We start from the raw sequence: 24,993 nt of genomic DNA, 5'->3' as shown, positions 1-24,993 counted from the left end.
AAGATTATGTGTACCAGTAACAAAGCTTTACACATCTCAATTTGAAAGTAAAAAAATTTATATCGTACACAATTTTTCTTTTGAATTTAAAATATGCAGTATCAAAAACAAAATGGTAAAATTCACCAACAAAGTCCTAAATTATTTTCGTTAATTATGAACCAAACTATTAAAATATCAAATATAGTATTAGGTACATATAAGTACTGTAGTTATACATATAAAAAAAAGGCAGTGGGCACATTTGATTTTCTAAGAGAATGGATTTCATATTTATAATGTGTGGTTACTTTGTTGATTTAAAAAAATTCCAAATAGTCCATATACTACTATTTTTTCTTAATTCTTATTTTTAGCCAAGTGCATTTGCCCTAATTACTTCTTTTTTGGCTATAGTTTTTCTCCGGCATAAATGAAATATTTCAGTAAAACTTGTTCATTTCTTTATGCAAATATAAAAATTATACTCAGTAGTCACTCACAAGAATCAAAGTAACAACTTGAGACAAGCAGTGAATAGTATACCATGTGCTTTCATGTTGTTTGTTTGTTTAGATAACCTAACAGTCAGACAATATGCAAAATCTAAATTTTAAAACATTTTATGATATTAAAATACTGAAGACTTGAGAAACAGATGGTAGTGACTGGGAAAGAAACAATAACATCAGCTAAACAGCAAAAATTTACATTGAGCACAAACTTCTGTACTGTAATTTCTGAAACACCCAAATTTTTGGGAACTGATTAAAACAAACTGCATTTCTTTGCATAAATTTAACTGCAAATTCACTGAGACATGATGGTTGTCACCGTTGTCTACCATAAAAAAAAAAATTCTGAGGTACAGGTCAGCAGGTTTAGATCTTAAGACTTCTATCACTGCAAACATGTTTTATATTTTCATACTGAAGATGTGATAATGTGATTCCCCTGGAGTTGGTGATAATTTCATTTTATATAATTCTCAGAGGAATAAATGGCACTTCACTTTTGGAGGTGATCTCATTAAAACTTGAAGAAATTAGTGTAAATTTTTGTAAAGACATACCGGTAAGTATATACTGTATATGAATATTTCAGTGGACTATTATATATCAATTGTGATTATTGGACAAATATTCCTAAATCGTATGCTGAGTATCCCATTTGATATTTATATTTTCCCCACACCATAGTTATGTTTGTCTAGTCTACGTAAATTCCATTAAGTGATTATATGGATTAAGACTTGAGAGCTTGTTAACAATGTCTTGAATTAACTTTTGGACAGAAAATTTCAATAGTGCTGTACAGTATTTATACCTTCAGTAAATGTAGTGGGCTTAAGTTCCCATTAAAATGTGAAATCGGTTTTCTTCCAATAATCACTACTAGTTTTTCTATATATAAACATGAGGACCAAAGTCTAGTTTCAAGGCTCATCTTAATTTTGGCTTATGTTATAGTTACACTGAAATTATGTCAGAGACAAACAAAAGTGCTGTTATTTCATTGCAATGTTGTGTAAATTATACATATGTACCTTGTATATGGAAATCTAAATTATGTAAATATCAAATAGTACAAGTATATTTGATGTTAAAATAAAATAATTTATCTGAAAAAGTTCTCTCATTAATCTGACAGACGATACCATATTTTCTTTTCCCAGGAAGTATCAGCGTCAATGACCTTCGATGTCAGGATGCCAGAAAACTTCCAATCATTCATTCATTCATTCCCAGGAAGTAGTAGGTCTTTGAACCTTGATAATGAACACCATTATCACTCCAGTTAAGGAGACTTCTCAAACCCTGTTCAGTTATGAAAAGCTCCACTATTAGTAAATTAATAAATTAAACTATCATTTGTTTTCTCAAATATTTTACAGGCAGTTGTCTAAGAACATTTATTTTTTTATACCTTAGGTGTCCCCAAAATTAGCAAAGAGTAAACAACTATACTAAAGTTAACTAAAACATAAGAGTAAAATTTATACATGTGTAAAATGAAAACTAAAATTTTTTTGCCAAAATAATCATCACACTTACCAGAATCTTGCTGTCCAGCACTTCTAAGTATTACATCTTAGTGCAACTAGGGGGGTTTCTTCCAGCTACACAATTAGATCCTTGTACTTCATTTCCTTTATTTTCTTGATCACTTAAACCACACTAACTTCTTTTCACTATTCTAAGCATCAAATGGCTGAAAGTGCGCCAGTGCTGGTTGGAGAGCCTAATTTTTTTTTTTTTTTAAAGTCAGTCAAGGTATTTGCTAGCAAAATTTTCCCTTTATAAGCTAACTGTAGCTACATCCCTTGACATAATCCTAAGAAAAACAGGAAGGATGCAAGACAGCAACTCACAGTAACAGATCATCACACATGGAAAAGCAACACAGTTAAAAAGATTGTAAAGTTCCAATGAACTCCACTTTTAAGTAAGTAGGTTACAGCCTGGTTTTTAATGTTCTCCTTTCCTTGTCACAAGCATCTAAAACACTTTGACAGCTTTGAGTAATGATCATAAAACAACATATGCAGCATACAAGATGAAAACTTATTTCTGGGCTCAGTTCGTGTCGCTGCGCGAAATATCCTTTAATCCATTATTTCTAAGGTAAATGTACTAACACATACCAGAGAATAAATAAAATAAAGAAAAGGTCAGTACTACTGACTCGCTCACCCTCCAAGAGGGTGTCGGTATGAACACTATGGCGAGTGAGACCACTACCACGAACCACTTGCCAATAGAAATCTCCCACTGCAAAACCCCCACTAGAGGGGAGCCGACCCACAGAGTGGGCAGCAACTACTACTACTCCATCCCATGCTGCCGACTGCTGCGCCTCTGGTGGCCATCCTTTTCAGTTAGCGCACCGCGTATACACGTGCCCTTTTTTGCTCTGTGTTTTTTGTGCCCCTATCTTGGATTTATTAGTCATGGAGCGTACAGCCATCGCAGCAGCTAAGTTAAGTAATCAGTTGTTATTGCTATTTGGTTTTTTCCGCCCTTGAGTCCGTATTTGCCGTTTTTTAGGTATAAATACGGGCTCTAGGTCGGAAGCATGGCAGCATGGTTCTGCCTCGTGGCGGGTTCGTTCTTGGTCTTCCATACCCAGAACCTTCCCTTATTTCCTTACGCTCTATTATTAGTTATCTATTTATGTTAGGGGTCCAGCCTACTGGGTTTATGTCATGCATGCATGTCTTCTTCACCTTGCGTAGGCATCTTCCATCCAGACCCTAGCCACAGCTCTTAGTATCGGCCCCGGCTAGCTTTGAGTGGTAGACTTTCTTTCGAGTTAGTCGTACAAATCCTGGATTTTTTCTCCTACTGATTTATTTTCTTTCTTTACGTTAAGTGATTTTGATTATTTATGTTTTAGGTTAGCCTACGGCGTCTGGCATTTCACGTAGCCTAGGTTATGTATTATTGGTATCCACCACTATTGCTTCCGCTCTTCAGTTCGGTTGCTTCTCTATAGCATCTCTCTGATTAGTTGGTTGCTTTATCCTAGGCTATATTGTGTCATTGTATTACATGTTACCGCTCCGTGGTCACTACGTGATCACGGAGCAGCCAGGCGCCTGTCCAGTCACCTTTCCCTCCTCCCGCTCTTCCATAGGGCCGGGGGGGAGGGTTGGTCCGTCCACGCTCGCTCCACATACCCGTGCCTGCCTCCCTCTCTCCCTAGGCGGAGGGAGTAGGGGGGGCTGGACAGACCCAGACTGGACTCGACCGCTCTCTGGCTTCACGGCACGCTCGGATGACTAAGGGGGGGGGACTGGCCTCCCCCCCTCCGTCGTTACTCCGTCGCTCCGTTGCTAGCTCGAGTCTGTTTCGCCCTCTCGCCCTTTCCCAGCTTACTAGTGCTCTTTAATCTACCGGAGCTCCGGCATCCACGTGGAAAGGTGCTAGTTCACCCTGACGGGTGGACTGCAGGCGTACAGTTGGTCTTTACTAACCACCCCGTCGCGCTGATATCGCGACACGAACACCGCCGCGCACCGGATTTAGTCCGGTACGTTCTATGGCTTTAGGTTTAAGTATTAGTATTTATTTAAACTATAGTAGTTGAATTTAAGCTACCTTAAGCCAAATCCCTCCGTTGCCTACTCACACCGGATCTCTCCGGGGTTCTAGCCTATTTAGGCGGTAAGGGAGGGGTTATGCCCAAAATTTTTTCGCGCTCCGGCATGCAGCGGAGTTCTTTTAGCCTATAGCCTGTAAGTGATATCTTTTAGGATGCTCATGTATCTTTTCACTTACAGACCACCAACTGTGAGCATCCGGGATGCAATGCCATGCTCCAGGACCCCTGTGGGCATGAAGTCTGCAGATCCCATGCTCCATGCGCGACTCCGCACGGGAACCTTCAAGTCTGGTTTCACGAGACCTGCACTATTTGCTACGATCTGGTGAGCCAGCTCTTAGACGGGGTAAGTATTCCCAACTCCGTTCGCTAATCCCTACAAGGTTATAGTTCTTAAGTTTAATTTTAATCTCTTATTTTAAACTTAAGCTTGTTTTATATGGGATCTCGCATCCTCTATGTTTTAGTTTAAACCTATTACTTAAGTTTTAATTTTAAGTTTAAACTTAAAACTAACAAATACCCTCTCTTCCAGGCTCCCGCTGTTAGAGACACCGCCCTGGCAACCCTGCGGGCTTGGGTCGGCGGTTTTGGCAAGAACGCCGCCAAGGGACAGCCCTACATCCTTGAGAAGAGGTTGGCGGTCCTGATCTTCCCCGGCGGCAAGTCAACGGGTTACGTCGACCCGGCAGAGGCAGCCCCGACTATGGCGGCGATTCAGCAAAAGCTCGCCGCTTCGTTGACTGAACCAGGCCAGGACATCTCGTCGGAAGTCGCGACACTGGATCTAAATATTGAACCAATGGTAGGTGTTGACGACCTGTTGGTCGAGGTAGGTACGTTGGACGCCCAAGGGCTTCCCTTGGGCGCCACTGGGTCTTCTACTCCTGCTAACTCTCCAGCTTCCTTCCAAGGCTTTACAGGAGCTGAGCTCCTTTATATTCTTCTCCTGATGCTCCGTAAGACCTAAGGTCAAAGGACAGACGGTTGTGAAAACCCTAAGTAAGACGTCGTCGTCGTCCAAAAAGACGTCGTCGGCGTCAACATCTCGCAAGTCTCCGGCTACGAACCCCGGAGCAGAGAGGTCTAGAGCTTCTGGGTCCGGCTCCAAATCCTCAAGGAGTAGATCTTCCAAGGAGAGATCACATACTCCGGCGGAGTCAGCCGTTTCTCCTCTTCCCTTGGTACCTGTTCAGAGTTACCCAAACCACCCCCTCCGCAGCAGCTCCGGCTTTGGATCCCAATGCTGGTCTGTTGCAACACATGGGGGATTTGGTCGGTCTCTCAAAAACAGTATGGAGCAGATGTTCTCCCGGTTGTCCGACAGGATTAACTCCCAGGATAACATCATCGCCGAACTGAGCCAGGCTCCGCTAGCTACTCCCCCACCTTTCGGCACAGGTATAGCTCAGCTTCCACCTCATGACTCTCTGCCTCCGTTCTCTATGAATAACCCCTGGAGGGTGGCGTCATACGCCCCCTTCCAGGACGGGCTTATTTCTATTCCGGAGTGTGGAACTCGAAGGATTGAGGACTTCGAGTTCTACCCGGAGGATCTACAACCGCCGTTCATTGGCTACGCCAGACTCACTGCCGCTGCCATGACGCGAGATGACAAGGTCCCTAAAGAGACAGTCCCTCTATTCACGTGACCAGGCTCAAAGAGAATGGCTCAGGTGCTTAGAGGACATGGATTGTTCAAATACGAAGATTCAACCCTTTAAGAGTCCCTTCACCATTTTCACAATGGAAGAGGGAACTCCGCTTCCCTTCCTTACCAAGATCGCTACGGTCACTATCCCAAGCGGCCCAAAAGGGGGAGTCGTTACCGCAGCTAAAGGAAGCGGACCCCACATCTCCTTTTCTTCCCTCACCGGAGAATTGTGGGAAGACCTGCCCAACACTTTTTCGGCGGGCAACAAACTCAAACCAGACTGTGCTATGGATCAGTTTGGTGAGAAGCTGCCTAGACTTCCGGACAGCCTCATTCAGGCGGAGTTTGAGGCCAAGTCTAGGCTAGCCAGGTCTATTAACTCCATGGCCATGACAGAAGTGGCTACCATTGCTTACGGTTCCGAGCCACTATTCAAGCTTATCACCAAGTCACTGACTCAAACGGTACAGTCTGACATGTTTGAGTTCGCCACAGCCAGAACGAATTGTCGGAAGCATGTCCTCCAGGAAGCGACTATTCGGCATGAACCGAATAAGTTGCTTTCATCAAACATCTGGGGAGCAGATCTCTTCCCCAGATGCAATGGTAAAAAGGGAGGTCCAGGCGGAAGCTACAAGGCTTAACCAAAGCCTTAAGGATCGTTGGGGTCTCACTGCAAAGAGACGCCAAGACCAAGCAGTGAGGTGTAAGGCTCAGAGGAAACCCAGACGTTTCCAGCCTTACCAAAAGAAACAGCAACGCTTCGCCCAGCCTGTTTCGGCTGTTCCGTTGGTGCAGGCGGCCCAACCCTCTACCTCCAAGGCCCAATCACAGCCTATCTATGTGATTTCCCCCAGCCTCAACCTTCCACCTCTTACGCTGTCTCCCCAGCCTTCAACCAAGTGTTCGAAGGCCAGGCCTTTCAGCAGTATGACCGCTCGGGTAGGGGAGGCAGAGGTAAGCGATCCTTTCGTCAAGAGAGGATCAGGAAAGGTCCCATAAAATAGAGGAAAACACTTCCGGGGAGGCCGCGGAGGTTACCAGCAACAATGAGAACTTCCAGGTAGGAGGGAGGCTGTTTCTCTTCCGCCACCGGTGGGGATTCAGCAAATGGGCACAAAGTATTGTGTCGAAAGGCCTGGGTTGGAGTTGGGTGGCGAATCCGCCCCCACCCAGACCTTTCCTTCAACTTCCATCCAAAGAATTGACGGAGTATGCGGAGGAAACCTCCTTCAGAAAGGAGCAATAGCGAGAGTCAACAGATTAAAGTTTCAAGGGCGCTTGTTCAGCGTTCCAAAGAAAGGCTCACAAAAAAGAAGGGTAATCTTAGACTTGTCCCGTTTAAACTTGGCCATTCGCTGCGACAAGTTCAAGATGCTCACCATCTCGCAGGTGCGGACCTTACTTCCCCGTGGGGCCGTCACCACCTCTATCGATCTTACAGACGCATACTATCATATCCCTATTGCAAGACACTTTCGCCCTTATCTGGGCTTCAAGATAGGAGATCAAGCATTCGCCTTCAAGGTAGTTCCCTTCGGTCTGAACGTGGCACCCAGGGTGTTCACGAAGTTGGCGGAAGTGGTCGTCCAACAACTAAGATCGCAAGGGATAATGGTAGTAGCGTATCTCGACGATTGGTTAATTTGGGCTCCAACAGTCGAGGAATGTCGCAAAGCAACACTGAAAGTAATCCAGTTCCTGGAATATCTAGGGTTCAAGATAAACAGGACAAAATCGAGACTCACTCCGGAGTCAAACTTTCAGTGGCTGGGCATTCAATGGAATCTATCCTCCCATACTCTGTCGATTCCATCAGCCAAGAGAAAAGAAATAGCGAAGTCAGTAAAGCAATTTCTAGGACACAAACTTGCTTCAAGGAGAACCCAGGAAAGGATTCTGGGTTCACTTCAATTTGCATCAGTGACAAACATCTTGATGAAAGCCAAACTGAAAGACCTAACCAGAATCTGGCGCTCACGAGCAAATGTCAGGTCCAGGGACAAATTATCATCAGTCCCTCAGATTCTGGCGGAAGTCGTCTACGTCCTTGGTCAAAAGTCAAGAACCTGTCAATATCAGTACCCCTTCAGTTTCCTCCTCCGGGGATTACCATCCACACGGACGCTTCATTAAGCGGCTGGGAGGATATTCTCAGTTTCAAGATGGTTCAAGGAACCTGGTCACCCCAGTTCCGTCAGCTTCACATAAATGTACTGGAAGCAATGGCAGTGTTCTTGACGCTAAAAAGGTTACGTCCGCCAAAGAACTCCCACATAAAGCTAGTTTTAGACAGCGCAGTGGTAGTCCATTGTGTAAACAGGGGAGGCTCCAAGTCACAGCATCTGAATCATGTCATGGTAGCCAACTTCTCCCTGGCGGACAAGTTCAGTTGGCACCTCTCCTCCACCCATATAGCTGGAGTGAGAAACGTCATAGCAGATGCTCTATCCCGATCAGTTCCTCTGGAGTCGGAATGGTCACTGGACAACAGTTCGTTCCAATGGATTCTCCGGAGGGTTCCAGGTTTACAAGTGGATCTATTCGCATCCCAAGCGAACCACAAACTCCCATGTTATGTGGCCCCCAACCTGGACCCTCTGGCCTATGCCACGGACGCCCTGTCCATAGACTGGAACAACTGGGAGAAGATTTATGTCTTTCCTCCAGTGAATCTTCTCCTGAAGGTACTGAACAAACTCAGGACGTTCAAGGGTCAAGTAGCTCTAGTAGCCCCAGACTGGCCGAAGAGCAATTGGTACCCTCTCATTCTGGAACTGGGTCTTTGTCCTCTTCGAATTCCCAATCCCAGGCTCTCCCAGTCAGTACAAACGAAGACTGTGTTCGCTTCCTCAGGAATTCTCAAAACCCTAACTTTATGGACTTCATGAAGTTTGCGGCTAAAAGAGATGCGAATATTGATCCTCGAAATATTCTTTTCTTGGAATCTGATAAAAGAGATTCAACTTTGAGACAGTATGATGCTGCAGTCCAAAAGTTAGCAACCTCCTGAGAGAATCAGATATTAGAATCATGACAATCAATTCAGCTATATCCTTTTTCAGATCTTTATTTGAAAAAGGCTTAGCAGCTAGCACTATTACGACAAACAAGTCAGCCTTGAAAAAGATTTTTCAACTCGGTTTCAGCATAGACTTGACAGACTCTTACTTCTCGTCTATTCCCAAGGCTTGTGCTAGACTTAGACCTTCAGTGAGGCCTACGTCAGTATCGTGGTTCTTAAATGATGTTCTAAAGCTGGCTTCAGAAACAGATAATACGACATGTTCATTTATAATGCTCTTAAGAAAAACTCTATTTTTATTAAGCTTGGCTTCAGGAGCTAGAATTTCAGAACTGTCGGCGTTATCCAGAGATCCGAATCATGTTGAATTTCTTCCCACAGGGGAAGTTCTACTTTCTCCGGAACGTAGTTTTATAGCAAAGAATGAAGATCCTTTGATGAGGTGGGAACCGTGGAAGGTTGTACCCCTTCCACAAGATATTTCTCTTTGTCCAGTATCGACCTTACGAGCCTTTCTGTCCAGGACATCCTCATCCTCATCGGGTCCTCTCTTTAAGAGAGAAAAAGGTGGTACTTTATCTATTAAAGGTATCAGGCAACAGATCCTGTACTTTATTAAGCAAGCCAATCCTGATTCCTTCCCTAAAGCACATGATGTCAGGGCAGTTGCCACCTCAATTAACTATTTCCAACACATGAATTTCGATGATTTAAAAAAGTATACCGGATGGAAATCGCCGACAGTATTTAAGCGTCATTACTTAAAGTCCTTGGAAGCTCTGAAATTTTCAGCAGTTGCGGCGGGTAACATAGTTTCCCCCGACTCTGCTTAATCTTTAGTAGAAGACCCAGTTCTCCTTTCTACCTATCTCACCCAACAGTTTGTCTATACCTGCCATGTTCATCTACGTTTACCTTGAGTCTTAGCTGCTCTTATGATGGTGTAGTGGGTGCCCCTTATTTTTTTGCTAGGGTCACTCACAATTGATTGTATATAATGATCTCTTTGATGTGATCCCCTTATTTTTATGCTAGGGTGACACATCTTATTTACAATGGTTACGGGTTTTGTATACTAAGTCATATACATTTCTTTATTATATTATTGTCGAAGTTTGTTCTATTCAATTTATTATTATAATTGCTTTAATTACTTTGTACATATTAACTATACACAAATGTTAAGCTCAACATATATTCCATGTAAGCCCTGTATATATATGTTAAATTTAAGTTAATTTTAAGAAATATTATTAACCTTAAGTTAATTTTAAGTAATATTTCTATTCTGTATCATTGTGTATATGTATATCTATTAGCAATTATATTTTTTCATTTTATGTTATCTTTTATTGAGACCCTTTTTTGTCTGTTTTATTTTTTTTTTATTTTTTATTTTTTTTTTCTTTACAATCTTGTGCTATTTCTCTGGTACGATTTCGCGCAGCGACACGAACTGAGCCCAGAAAAGGGATTTTGACGTAAGGAAAAATCTATTTCTGGGCGATTGGTTCGTGTCGCCAGCGAAATATCCTTTAATCCATTATTTCTAAGGTAAATGTACTAACACATACCAGAGAATAAATAAAATAAAGAAAAGGTCAGTACTACTGACTCGCTCACCCTCCAAGAGGGTGTCGGTATGAACACTATGGCGAGTGAGACCACTACCACGAACCACTTGCCAATAGAAATCTCCCACTGCAAAACCCCCACTAGAGGGGAGCCGACCCACAGAGTGGGCAGCAACTACTACTACTCCATCCCATGCTGCCGACTGCTGCGCCTCTGGTGGCCATCCTGAAGTTAGCAGACAATCTTGAGCGTTGGGATGGGCAGAGCGGGATTTCGCTGGCGACACGAACCAATCGCCCAGAAATAGATTTTTCCTTACGTCAAAATCCCTTTTTACAGGATCTCTCTTAAACCCAAGCTGGAATTTTTACTCTGAAATGTATCCCTTTTTCTCTTCCTACTTATCTGTCCGAGTACTTTACCTTTATGCTGCTACAATTTTTAGAACTCAATATCAGCAAGCACTTTGGGAAACCCTACGAAAGTCTATGGTAAATGTGAACCAACTGTCCCTTAAACAACATTATTTTAAATAGTTATGAAAAACAGTTACTGTCCTGTTCATTTCATGGTGAACTACAATACTAAGCTTTTATGCAAGGCTGCTTATTGATTAGTTTGGAATCTTAATTTCATCACCATGGGAGACTAGGTAAATTCTCTGAATTTACATGAACTCCTGAACTAATCAGCCATGCTGGGTATCAATTAAAATGTCAAGTGCATCACAAATAACAACTACTTGCCATTTGACACACAAACAAGCCCATACCGCACATGAAACCAAGAAAATTCCAAAGTTGAGATAATTTTATAACTATGAGGCTCTTACCTTACTTGGTATACAGTCTTGACATTTCTTTTGTGTATTGAAAATTTTGTATTACTGCCCTTATTCATGGTTAATGCAGACAATCTGTATATTAAACAACTGCTTCAACTAGTAAAACAGCGAGTGACACTTTCCTTACTAAGAATTGGATAAATATACTAAAAGTATTACAATGATCACATAAAAGCCAGACATAAGCAGGAGGAGGAGAAATTCATCAACAGCCGGTTTGATTACTATATTTTTAAAATATCAGCACAAGGAACTGAGCCCTTTTGCATGCAAGTTATTGATATTAGTAATGAAAATACACTACAAGATGTCTATTACTGTATAGGAAGAGAACACTGTAACAGTACTTCTCACATTACAATATCACAGTTACAATAATACTTGCGCTTATAGGTGAATAATGTTATTGTATTAAGAGATATAATATGGAAACATCAAATACATACCATTAACGCTGCACTATACTACTGCACTTTGAGTGTTACAAAATACTGCTTCAGTTAAAACTGGAATCACTTTAACTTCAACACTCAGGTAGCCTCATTTATTATTATGTATTAAATACCATTCTATTAGTAGATAATGACACCTGATAATGACTCTTCCAAAGAGTATAACATTTTACAAAACAACAAACAGAAAAAAATATTCAACATTGATAATCTTACTATATACAGCAAGAATTTTAAGAATACATTCATTGCTGTACTTCAAAGTTTAACTAGAAGCATAAAATTCAGTGCAAAGTCATCACAGATGACAAAAAGAACCAACTCCAGTAATATCTATTACAGGAGGTCCCCATTCTGCTGTTATTTTCTTCAAAGTAACACCTCTCCAAATTATGCAGTCATTTCTTTAAACTATATAAACTTTACTTTTGAAAACTTGCAAGCAACTCAAATAAGTGCAACAGACACTGCAGTAAATTCTGAAGTGGAAAACACACAAATGGAAAAACAAATGCAGCAGTTTTATCCTTGAAAAAATTTTTAACAGGAGCAAGAGAAGGTAAAATAAAATAGATAACTGATTCTTTGCTGTTACCAAAAATAATGACAATTTCATGTTTTATAACTTCAAAATTAACTTACACATTATGCTTTACTTCCTTTATCCAAGGAATCATCATTAAAAAAAAGAATATTTTAGTAAAAAAGATGAGACATATCCAATATACCTTGGCTATATCATAAATGATAATTAATTAAGTAAAATACTTTACAAGATGTAATATTTACATAAGTATATAAAACATTATTCTGTAACCTAAATACTGTCTATGTATATTATCATCATACCAAAAAGGAAACACATCAATCTAAAGAATGCAATATATTTAACTGTTTGTGCAAAACCATCAATTATCAGCTTATAAAGGGTTATGGAACCCTAAAGTATCTAATATGTGAATACTGTTTCCACAGCAACTTGAATGTCAAAACTTTGTAATAACTTTCATGGAGGAATAAACTTGAAAGCTGAGTACAGCTTTTCTAGCATTGAAGTACGTATATTATAAAGTGTACAGTACCAACTAGCCTGGAATTACATATGTTTGACAGACTACCTTCTAGGGTAGTCTAATTCTAACAGAGCATTCAGACCTTTGCAATTTGTTCATGATCATGAGGCCAAAATTAGTGGCAACATTACAAAGTGGTATATTAATAGATTGCTGTCTACTGTTTAAAATGGAACCTGATGCTTATTCCAACATTTACGACCCAATTCTCACAATATCACTTTGAAAATATTTTTATCTTTAGTCTTGAAGTGACACTAACATGGTCAATTTGATAACACTAAAGCAAAATTACGAAGCTGATACTTTCTTGAAAGTAAAAATGATCCTGAACAAGATTACTATGATCATCATGTGCATTGTCAAAATTATTGGGCACAATTAGTATGCTTCTGATATAGCTATAATTATTATTCCCCTTTCATGTAATTTTTCTGTTGTATAATAAATGAACTGTTCTAACAAACCTCACCACCAACTGCCACAAATAAATTGTGGAGGACTTCATAAAAAATGTTGGAAAAATACTAAAATAAATACAGAAAATAATGTGAAAAATTATTGGTTTTTAACAATTGCTACCATAATAGCAAGGAATCATAATGAATGAGATTAACCAACATAGCTAAGAACAATCCTCTACTTATCTTGGATGTTTACCTTATCGCCGTTTTGGTAGCAAGCCAATTCCCTCACATTCCATATATATACAGTCACTACCTTTATCTTCCCGAACATTGAATTTGACCTGTTGAAAGAGATAAAGAAAACATGTAAAAATATTTCCATACACTGTAAAATTGTAGCACACACATGCTAAACTTTTTAAAAGAAAGCTGTGTCACAACAATTAATTATCAATGTGTGGTGTGAACTTACAAAATATGAAGTTTCCATAATAATACTAATATTGTAATACTTACCTGAACACCTGAACTAACCCTGGTCACTGACCAGCCCGAACTATATCCCCATAAATTTACACACAAAGAGAAGGTAAAATAAAAAAATATAACTAACTCTTTGCTGTTGCCAAAAATAATGACTACTGCAGCAAATATTGGCCCAACAGAGGCCGACATCCCCAATTGAGTCACTCACTATCAAAACTGAAGTGTGGAGGAGGGTGGGAATCATTCAGGTGTTCAGGTAAGTATTACAATATTAGTCTTATTATGAAAACTTCATATTGCAATACATTCCCTGAACACCTGAATTAGCCCGATTAACAAAATTTAAAGGAGGTGGGATCAATCTAATTCAGCCTTACCTGTTAACAGAGAATAAGCAGGTAACTCATTATCAACGTACTGTGTGTAAATGTGTTTCATCACCTAGTTATCCAACTCGGTAAGAGAGGATGCTTTCAGAGAGAGTACCGCAACATCAGTCTCGTGTCTAAGATATCGTCTGAGCCAGAAGTACCTCATATGTGGTATTCTATACCTCTCATGTATCGAGGGGGAAAAAGTCAAACCTCCCATGTGGCTATCCAGCCTCTCATGTCTGGAGGAGAAGTTGTGTGTGCAGGGCCTTCAAGTACTCTACTGCTCACTGACACAGGTGACTGTGCTGAAGTTGAAGACATTCCAACATAACCATCAGGATCTGCCTAACCTCAAAGATGTAAAAACAAAATACATTCAATATGAACCCTGAACAACAGACTAAAGTTCATTTAGACTACCACTGACTACTACCTAAATCCTTAACACCCTAATGACAGAAAGCTAATTACAGTATAAAATTGAGTTGGCACCAACAAAAGGACCCAGCAAGTAACCCTTCTCTGAAGAAAACTGAATATCTGTAAGGTTGAACGTCATGAAAACTGACACCGACTTCCAAGCAGCCGCCTCCAAGATCGCCAAAACAAAAAATTCCTCAAGAAAACCGAAGTAGCCATCCCCTGATATTATGCGCCCTTGGACTCAAAGAACTCGAAGGCTCCGAAAGCAATGAAGAACCATCCGAAGCTCAACTTATAACCTCTTGCAAGAAAAAAGTACTAATTTTTGGAAATAAAACAAGATGGACACCTAGGGGAAACAAATAAGGTTCTCTGATGAGGTAGAAGTTTCTCAGTATGTGGCAAATAAACTTTTGAGAATTCAAACTGGACACAGCAGCATTTCACATCTGTCACCTACAAAATCATCCAACTATGAAACTTTAAAAGATCTAGGAAGACGATTCATTTCAGACTCAGACTCACAACAAACTCTGGCAAGTAAGAAAGAAAATATCCTGCCATGAAAAAGATACTGTCCTTGCCACTGCCTGAATCTCACTAATTCTTCTTGCTGTAGCCAGAGCAACTAAAAATAAAACCTTCCTAGTCAGCCCTCTTAAGGATAACAACTCCAAAGGTTCCAAACAGCCACTAAGTCCCACGAGGGGGCCCGAAGTGGAAAACTAGCTGTTCTATTCTAAAAGATCTTACTAGATTGTGCAAAATTCTACTCGTCAACCGCTCAGGCAGGTGAAACCTAACGTGCTACTGAACATCGACCTATACCCAGCAATCGTAGAATACGACAAGTTCATTTTCTTCCTTAAAAACAAGAGGAAATCTGCAACTTTTGCAATCAATGGACAAGAAATGCTATGCCCCTCTTTTTGGCACCAACTAGGGTACATAGCCAACCTAGTCTGGTATAGTTTCCTACTTGATCTTCTCAGACAGACAGTTGGAGAGCCACTGCCTTAGAGTCCTGAATGATGAGCTGCTTGCTGGACAGTCTCTAGGCAGCTAGCTTCAGCGCATGGAGGTTCCAATGGAAGAAATGGAAATTAGTCTGTCTGAGAAGATCTCTCCTCTCTGGAAGGAATACTGGAACTTCTGTCATGTCCAGAAGGTCTGGAAACCAAGGTCTTTAGGGTCAGAATGGGACTATCAAAGTCATCTGAGTGTTGATACTGTTCCTGAGTTTGATCAGTACCTGTTGAATCAACCCAAAAGGAGGGAATGTATACACTTGAAGGCTGTCCCATGAGTGCAGCATTGCATCTGTCCCACACGACCTGGGGTCCGCTACTGGAGAGAAGTAGACCAGAAGACTGAAATTTATTCTTATGGCGAAGAGATCCACTGTCGCTGGCCACCTCCTCAACAGATGTTGTACTTCTTCCTGAACCAGAGTCCATTCGTCCCCGAGAACTTCCCGAGACCGACTCAACGCATTTGTTAGAACATTGAGCTTCCCCGACACAAACTGAGGGATAAGAGAAACCCTGCGTTCCTAGCACCAATGAAGAACTCTCTGTGCTATGTTGTTTAAGACTTGCGATCTTGTTCCTCCCTCTTTCTTTCATGAGCTAGTAGCACTCGACTGCGCAAACCCCACACCACCCAGCTACGATGACATAACACCTGGGCAACCATCGCCCACCCCTACGAACAGTGAGGCCTCAACACGAGATCCACCCAATCCCGGCTGAACCAATGCTACACTAGGACAGGTATCTGGAGCTAAAGTTACATTAAGGGAGGGGGAGGAAGTACCCCCAGATAACCCGGAACCAAGCAGAACCCACACTGAACACCTTAGAAGGAGGAACAGAGATAGCCGCAGGAAAATTTGAGAAAGAAGTAGGAGAGAAAAAGGAAGAAGCCACACTCTGAGTAATCACCGGAGCACCTACCGTCGATGTTGGAAGGTGGAGAACATACCAACTAGTACAGCACTCAAAGGCGCATATAAGGAGAAGCTATGAGCTGTGGAACCAATGGGAACCGAAGAAGGAAAGTTACCAGCTACCCTAGTGAAAGGAGAGGCTGAGGACACAATCAGTACTGATACACTCAACGATGGTGCAGCCGAATCGCCAACTGCCGTAGCACCTGCAAGAAACGCAGCAGATACATTACGTCTCAAACCCAGTATAGGATGAATATATGGAGTTGTGGAAGACTCCACAACCCATTGCGAAGCATCTTGGCCAGAAGCCTCAGAAACTACAGGACCCGTAGAAGGTGCTAAAGAAGACAGTCCCGCCAAAGGTACACCTTTCCTCAACTCCAAAGAGATAAAGGGAGCCACCTTAACCCTAACATTACAAGATCGAACCAATGAAAATTCTTTGCTCTGCTGTGTTAATGGCAGAGAAACAGGATGAGTGAGAGAAGACTCCGAAGTGACCTCCAAAGAATGACCCGATAAAGAAGATTGTGTAAAGACATTAGAAGGTTTGGAAGAAATTGGGGGAATGGAAAACTCAGAAGCAGCAGAAGAGGCCATAGTTTTTATAGAAAGAAAATAGACCGACTGTTCCCCCTTTATAATCTTGACAAACATCATCATCAGCAAACCCAAGAAAATTCTTTAAGACATGATCGTGAATATTGGAACATTGCCTAACTAGTGATCTATAACCCTGTGACAAACCCGAAACCAAATACGAACGACCAACCACGGACTTAGAAACCTTCTGTTGCGAAGAACTCGAAGCAGGAAATAAAACCGAAGATGGATCCAAAGATGAAACCGTCACACTAGAAACCACAACAGAACCCGAACCTAAAGAAACCTACACCTTCAACTTCTCCTGAACACTGCCTAAACTATTATCCCTACTCGTCTGGGTCTTAGGTAACTCTACCTTAACCTTAGAACTTATACCTTAAGGGGGAAGGGGGGAATCTCCTGCCAACACTGCCTGCTCCCCGTTGGGGGGCCAGCAGAACCTACCTTCTAGGCTTGCCTTTCTCCACGACCCTTGGCCGTTAGGGCTGGTTCTGGAACAGGCAGGGGGGTTCAGGTAGGGGGGCTCAAAAAGAATGATTAGAATCAAATATACTACTACTACCACTATCTATTCTCAATTAACTTATTCATCAGGCTAGAAAATAGGCTAGACATACTGGATGATAACTTGCCCTCTAACTTCTTGAATAACCCTGACTCTAACGCTTCCTCATCTACTGATTGTACCCCTACAGCTGATCCTGACCTGCGCTCACTCTTTGAGGCTAGGGATTCTTGACTGATATTACATACACTGAATGTTCCTACATAAAATACAAAGAGAATGTCGATCATGTTTGAGGGTACGTACTCATCCTACGCTTTCAGGGCATGCAGAACTGATGAGCACCAACATCTCCAGCAATAGAGGGCTCGGTCGTTGAAGCTGTAGACGAAGTGGAAGCAGAGGTGTTAGCAGATGACGTTTTATTGTCTAAGTTATCCATAGTGAGTCCAAAGTACTGATCAAAAGTCAAAACCGGCAGAGGAATTCCAAAATGCAATCAATAAAGCATAAATCCAGGAGAAAAGGCATTAATAACAGACCAAAATCGTAATCTGATATCCAAAATTCGAAAATTCTTTACATGGGGGTCGGACAAAATGACCAAAATTCACCTGATGCAGGACACATCTGTACAGCACAGCAAACTAAAAACAATTAGGGATGTCGGCCTCTGTCCGCCAATATTTGCAGCAGCGTTGCCAATGGTAACTCGGGTAACTCATTTGACAAGATTTTACCTGCAGCGTTGGTAGCACTGACAATTAATTAACCAGTTTGTGGGTAAAGTTCGGGTTGGTCAGTGACCAGGGCTAATTCAGGTGTTCAGGGAGTGTATTTGAGAAAACTTGTGGGTATACTTTAGGTCAGCTCATGGAATATACTTCTTGACAATTAACTTGTTAGTCACCTTGTTACTTGGATAATTTGCTATTATGAAATTTTGATACCAGCAGTTTTATACCACACATTAATCCTTTTTCTTAATACAGAAAGAAATTCAAAGACAATTAAACTTGTAAAAATAAGTATATCATCCATATAAAACTATTGTAATTAACAAGTTACTTAAACACATTAATTACTTAAGAAATCATTATTTATTAAATATACTTAAGGATGTGAGTAATTCCTCAAGGAAACTAAAATTTATTTGTGAGGTCATAAATCTGTGGCAGCCTTCTTGTGACTTGATCACTATTCCTATATTCTTCCTAATCCTGATAGAATCTCCAAGGTTGAAATGCATGATTTCTGTAGCACTGGGAACCTATCATTGCAAGGGTAGTATTGGATCCAAAATTAGGATGCACATGACTCAGATATATTTCATGGGCCCAAGAAACCCATCAAAATTATTATTTGAGCTGGCATTGCCTTCTTTCCTCACACAATAATACTCTAATATGGTACAGTGAATTGATTAGTACATGATATTTAATATTATGTATTAGTATCTAGAAAAAATATGGATAATAGTGAAAAACTTCCCCCAACTCATACAATAAATGAGTACAATACAGTAGTCCTTCAATTATCATGTTTCACCATATCCAGGCCTTGATGTTATCCGGAGGGTCCACAGTAACACAATATAGGTATATATAAAATATAGAATTGATAAAAATTAAAAACCGCGCTTGGATGGTTGGCAATTCTGTGCGGGCAGAAAGAAGTGTTGGTAAAGCAACTTAAAAGGATAAGCAGGCTGAGAAAGAATTACTGTAGGAATGGTAAGCTGGGATTTTTTTTTTTAGGGGAGGAGAGAAGGGGTAAGAGGGCATTTGATTTCTTGAAAATATTCATGACAGTTATTGGCTTAGAAGCATCAATGTCACTTCAATGTCACTCTGTTTATTGCTTCTGAATAGTTGAGTATTGTGGGAAAAGTGGGTTGGGCTAAGGTAAGCACTTATGGGGTGAGAGGGCCTCGAGAGTTAAGTGGGGATTGGTTGGGCAGTCCTTTGTTGACTTCAATTGCCACATATTTTTTTACTTATTTTAAAAATATTAAGTTTTAGGTTTCTTCACATTCATTGATTTTACTGTTAAATAAGCTTTTCTTTAAGTTGAAATACATAATAGCAAACTGAAAAACTTAAACAGATTACAAAATAGTACTACCGATATAAACTGGCAAACCTTGTGTCACAACTTTTCTTGCCTATCAGTGTCTCTCCCATTGTTCTGTGTTCATGGGTATATGTACATCAAGTTTGTGTGAATGTGTATACATATACACATGCATCACACTGCCGTAAACTACACCACGCACTTGCTGGCACAAAAATTTACTGATCCTTACCCAACCAAAACATATCATAAATCAACATACACAATCACACATCACAGGTTGAAAATTTAAATAAACAGGTAATGCAGTATGTCACCTGACAAAAAATTACAGTATGTAAATCACATTTTATTAAAGGATATTAATTTGTAATAAAAATAATGCAAAAGGCAGAGAGAGAGAGAGAGAGAGAGAGAGAGAGAGAGAGAGAGAGAGAGAGAGAGAGTGCACCTGTCCATACAACAAAAGATAGAAATGTTCTACCTCATCTAAGGCCTTCCTTTCCATCACAATATGGTCTTCCTATATCTCTTCACCATTAACTCTACTCAAACATTCCAAGGACATAAACCCTTTATTCAACTTATATTTTACTATTCTGAGCATGCATGTTCCATTCAATACCTACTATTATATTCAAGCCGTACATCTCTCCTACAGCATCCATACTGTTATTTTTATGATTGGATTTTCCCATTTTCACTTTCAAGTTATCAATAAACTTGATTTTTTACAATGATATCTTACTATTCTACGTTAACGGGAGACGATTTCTGAAATACTGCTTAGGCGTTTAAGGGTTAACTAACAATATACTATCATTGAGACAAACATTTCAACCACTTTAGCAACTGCATGGCTAATTTCAAATCTAACTTAGTAGTTTGTGTAAGGTGTTTCCACCAAAACATGATGACTATGTGGCATCCACGGCATGAAGATAAGAACTAGACTGATTTGGAACAGATTTTTCTTCACCATTTTATATTCAAGTGAAGTGCTTCTCTACGATGGTTCGTAGTTTTCACTTGCTACCATTTTTATCTGTACCAAATACCTAATAATTCATACAACAAAACTTCATTCTGGGGCCACTGGCATTTGCTGTCTAAAGAAGGCTGCATAGGTTTATTACAATAGAACTCTAATGCTAACCTCTACATTAAAAGCCTACCTAAACCAGCCACTAAGACACAAGTTACAGAATAATTTTAGGAAGACCAATTCTGAGAGAAGTCAGTCATGTGGTGACAAATAAAAAAATGGAGAAAATTAATCAGCACAAATTTCATTAAAATGGTGTATGAAAATCATATTTACCTTGGTCATAAGCTCTGCAACATGTATTGCAGTTTTTGAATGATCAGTAAGGGGTCCACATCGTACTACTGACTTTCCTTTTGCTAGAGCCATCAAAATGATTATCTGCAACAAAAATACACATTATAGACAGCAGCTTTAAGACAGTTTCATACGAAAATCAAATAGACCGATATTTCAACAACAGTATTTGGTACCACGGATGCAAACTCACACCTATATCATGATGATACCAAGGAAAGAAAAAAAAGAATTAAACAGTATCTATCTTAAGTGCCAAACCAGCTATTCTTAAGGGAAAGCTATTCAAATAAAATCATATACAATCATTTATGCCTAATAAGATGGCTAGGTTATGTTAGTAGATTGACTGATTATTGAAATTTAAATTGTCCAGCCAAGCACTGGGGCACTTTCGCTATTCAGCAATTAAAAGAGTGAAAAGACAGAACTGGTGTAGTTGGACAACAAGATGGAGAGATAAAAAAAAAATTGAGAGGAAGTACAAAGACCTACAGGCAGAACTTGGAGAAAACCCCACAGCTGCACAAAGAAATAAAAGTTAGAGGTCTTGGACAAAGACCTAAAGGTAAAACTGGGAGCAAACCCTACAGCTATACTAAAAAGTAATAGAGGTGTTAGACAGTAAGACTGAAGAAAGGAACAAGAATGGTTGTATAGTAAAAGGCTCAAAGGTGGTTGCAACTAGAGGCTGATGGGATGCTACAAACACCCTTTAGCACAGCGTACATTGCACCATGAGAGGTGCATTTACAGCACTACCCCATAAAGCCCGCCACTAACAATTGTAACTGCACAGGCAAATCTTTGCAAGTAACAACACCATCTTTTTCCTCTGTCCTCCGTAGTGGCCATGGCATCAACACATGATGCTCTGGCTGTGATTGGCTTGTTGACATAAAAACAAATAAAATTCATAAACGTTAAGTAAGATGCCCAGTGAAAGAATGGTTGAAGAAAATTAATAAAATACTCCCATGTGAATTTGTTAAGAGTTTAAATTTGGCTCAAGGACTTTCATAATGTTTACTGAATATTTCATGAATGAAGGAAGAGTTCCATGGAAAGATAATTATGTTCGTAATCGTTTGCTTTTATTTCAAAGTTGACACATATAGTAGGCCTAACATTTTTTCATTTAATCCAAAGGGTTTAATATTGATTTGTTTTCATTTTAAGACTGACTTTCTTATGATGTTACAATGAATGAAATCCATAGTACTGTCTTCCTGTGTTTCATTAACGTGCTGATTAGTCTAATTTAATTTCAAAATGAACTTCCGTGATGTAAGCAATGAAAAAACATATGCAGTCCAATACTGTTTGATTCTTTTGTCAGAAAGTAGAGTACATATTTTGTTCTCATTTTAAAAGTGAATTTCATACATGGTACGTAATCATGAATAGACGGATTTAGGCCTATTCTTGTTTTACATTATTTTGTCAAAAAATATTCATTCTCAATGAAAAGACTGTCTTGCATATATGGTTTATAACGACGAATAAACATACATAAGCTTCATCTGTTACGAAAGCCTTTGGATTTTACTTGACAAAACAAACTCTCATTCATATAGTGTCAGGTTTGATCGTTATTTTGTAGGAACTATATTGTTAAGGTACATTGTGTCCTCGTTTCTCCTAGCCTCTAGTGCTCTCGTCAGGATGGCGCGCTTACATCTGTCACGGTGTGAGTGACAATGGCAGTTAGGCTCTGGGTAGCAGACAAGTAGGTTCTTGCCAACACTAGGCCAAGAAAGTAGCAGCAGTATGTTTGAATAGAGCAGTGGGAAGCCACTTTGTTGGGCAACAGGTGTGATGGACCTGGTTACTTCGGCGAGAGGTTGAGGACCTCTGTCTTTGTGTTTTGACTTCAGAAGCAGCAAGAGAATTTTTTGACGGTAAAAGACTGTCTTGATGAGTCAGAAAAGGGATTTTGACGTAGGAAAAATCTATTTCTGGGCGAGGAAGCCGGGTCGCCCAGTGAAATGTGTCCTCTTTAGCACTATCTCTAGTAAAATATTGCTATGATACCAGAGAACTGCTAAATTGGACATGTCAGAAGTCTCTGACTCGCTCACCTAAATAAAAGGTGTCGGTATAGAACTGGGGCGAGTGTTAAACACTACCACAGTAACCCCTCCAATTAGCCTTTTCCTCATCAAAAGACCCTGAAAACGGGGAGCCGACCTATAGGTCACACCCAGCTACCCTGTTGAAGGGGACTGCGGCGTCATACTTATCGATAGCAAAGAAGCTTGGTGCACAGCAAGGGGGGGGATAAAAAAGGAAAAAAGGGGGGGATTTCACTGGGCTTCTCGCCCAGAAAATAGATTTTTCCTACGTCAAAATCCCTTTTCTGGGCTCAGCCGTGTCGCTCCGTGAAATTGTACCAGAGAAACACCAAGCTATACTATCCTGAAAGGAAAAATCATATTAATGAAATCAAAGGAAATAATAAAATAGTTTAGAATTGGAAAAAATACAATTTATTTACAAAATATACTATATAGCCAAAACATGTGGCAACATTTGCAACAAGTCACATACATAATAAAATAATTACAGATAATTTGTATGTACGTACTATACACGATTATACACTTATTCTAATAGCTAAGGCATTTGCTGAGGTAGGTAAAATGCTAATGAGGCTGGCATAATTGAAAAGATTCATATGACACAAGGACGGTACTATAATGATGTAGCAGTGGGAGACACTGGCCTCCCTGCAGCTATTGCATGATATTTAAGATCCTCTAAAGACTTAAGGTAGTGCTTTTTGAAAACCAAGGGTGACTTCCAACCAGTATACTTCTTCAGATCATCAAAGTCCATATATTTGAAGAAGTTAACAGAAGTTGCTATTGCCCGAATGTCATGCACCTTGGGGAATGACCCTGGGCTGGCTTTCTTGATAAAATATAAAATCTGCTGCCTAATGCCTTTTAGAGATAGTGTACCACCATCTTTTCTAATGAAAAGGGGGCCTTCGGAATAGGTAGACGTCCTAGATAAATAGTCCTTAAGAGTTCTAACAGGACATAACGATGGATCCTGCGGAAGCGGGACAAACTTCCATGGAGACCACCTCATCAAGGGATCTTCATTCTTAGCTAGAAATTGCTTATTTGGCGAAAGCAACACGTCCCCCGAGGAAAGGAACTCAATATGCGCTTCATCTCTAGATAAAGATGACAGCTCTGATATTCTGGCACCTGAAGCTAGACTCAATAAGAACAGAGTTTTACGCAAAATGGTTTGGTAATCACATTTGAAGTTGTCTGTTTCCGAGGCTAACCTAAGAACATCATTAAGAAACCATGACACTGATGACGGTGTGTGAACGGGCCGTAGACGTGCACATGCCCTTGGGATAGAGGTGAAATAAGACTCGGTTAGATTGATACCAAACCCGAGAAGAAAAATCTTTTTCAGAGCTGACTTAGTGGTTGTAATTGTTGCAGCTGCCAAGCCTTGTTCAAACAAAGACCTGAAGAAGGTTATGGCCACGTTCAATGTCATTACTTTGATATTTGATTCTCTGAGGAACGAAGACAATTTCTTAACTGCTGAGTCATACTGGCGAAGCGTAGACTCACGAGGAAAACGCAGGCAAAGCCTATGAAGGCTAGCTGCCGTCCGAACACCCAAATATACATAGACAAAATAAAATCAATTACTTAAAGCTAAGGGAAAAACATGCTTTAACAGGGGTAATGAAAATAAGGAGCGAAAAATATAAAACGCAATGGAGGCCACTCGATGAGAGTGGGCGCAACAAGGAAAAATTACTTGCTCACCGACAAAACGAAAACAAACGGTAAGCTGACGAAAAGAAAAAGGGGGAATTCTTGAATGGAAAATACCAAACTAAAATAAAAGGGGGAAGGGGGGAACGATAGATAAACAACGAAGCACGAAACAAAGAAACGTGCACGAAAGCCGACCCCCTTGAAAAACAGGAAATCATGAAAATAATAAACGTAGATCAAACAAGATCGACAAAGTAACTGCCACCCAAGACATAATAAAATATATACTAAAAATATATACTGAAATACCATAAGTTACGAGTATATAAATATAAATATATAGGTACTGAAAGAAGCCCGCTCGA

The 24,993-nt window shown here is 40.2% G+C and overlaps 1 long non-coding RNA gene across 2 annotated transcripts in view; it reads right to left on the bottom strand.

Annotated features, from left to right (window-relative positions):
• LOC135223607 (uncharacterized) overlaps nt 1–22,823 on the bottom strand; it is a 33,458-nt gene extending 10,635 nt beyond the window's left edge. The window contains exons 1-2 of one of the 2 annotated variants that reach the window (XR_010316538.1): nt 20,853–20,991; nt 13,367–13,454 (exon numbers count right to left, since the gene is read on the bottom strand). This is a non-coding gene — a long non-coding RNA (uncharacterized LOC135223607). Of the gene's footprint in view, nt 1–11,392; nt 13,455–20,852 lie in introns of those variants that run through there. The other variant, XR_010316537.1, reaches the window with a different exon arrangement.
• Between the last annotated feature and the right edge of the window lie 2,170 nt (nt 22,824–24,993).

Source organism: Macrobrachium nipponense, chromosome 10 (assembly GCF_015104395.2).
Source record: "Macrobrachium nipponense isolate FS-2020 chromosome 10, ASM1510439v2, whole genome shotgun sequence".
Taxonomy (NCBI): domain Eukaryota; kingdom Metazoa; phylum Arthropoda; class Malacostraca; order Decapoda; family Palaemonidae; genus Macrobrachium; species Macrobrachium nipponense.
The sequence above is the reverse complement of the archived record's forward strand: the minus strand, read 5'-3'. Positions and strand labels throughout refer to the sequence as shown.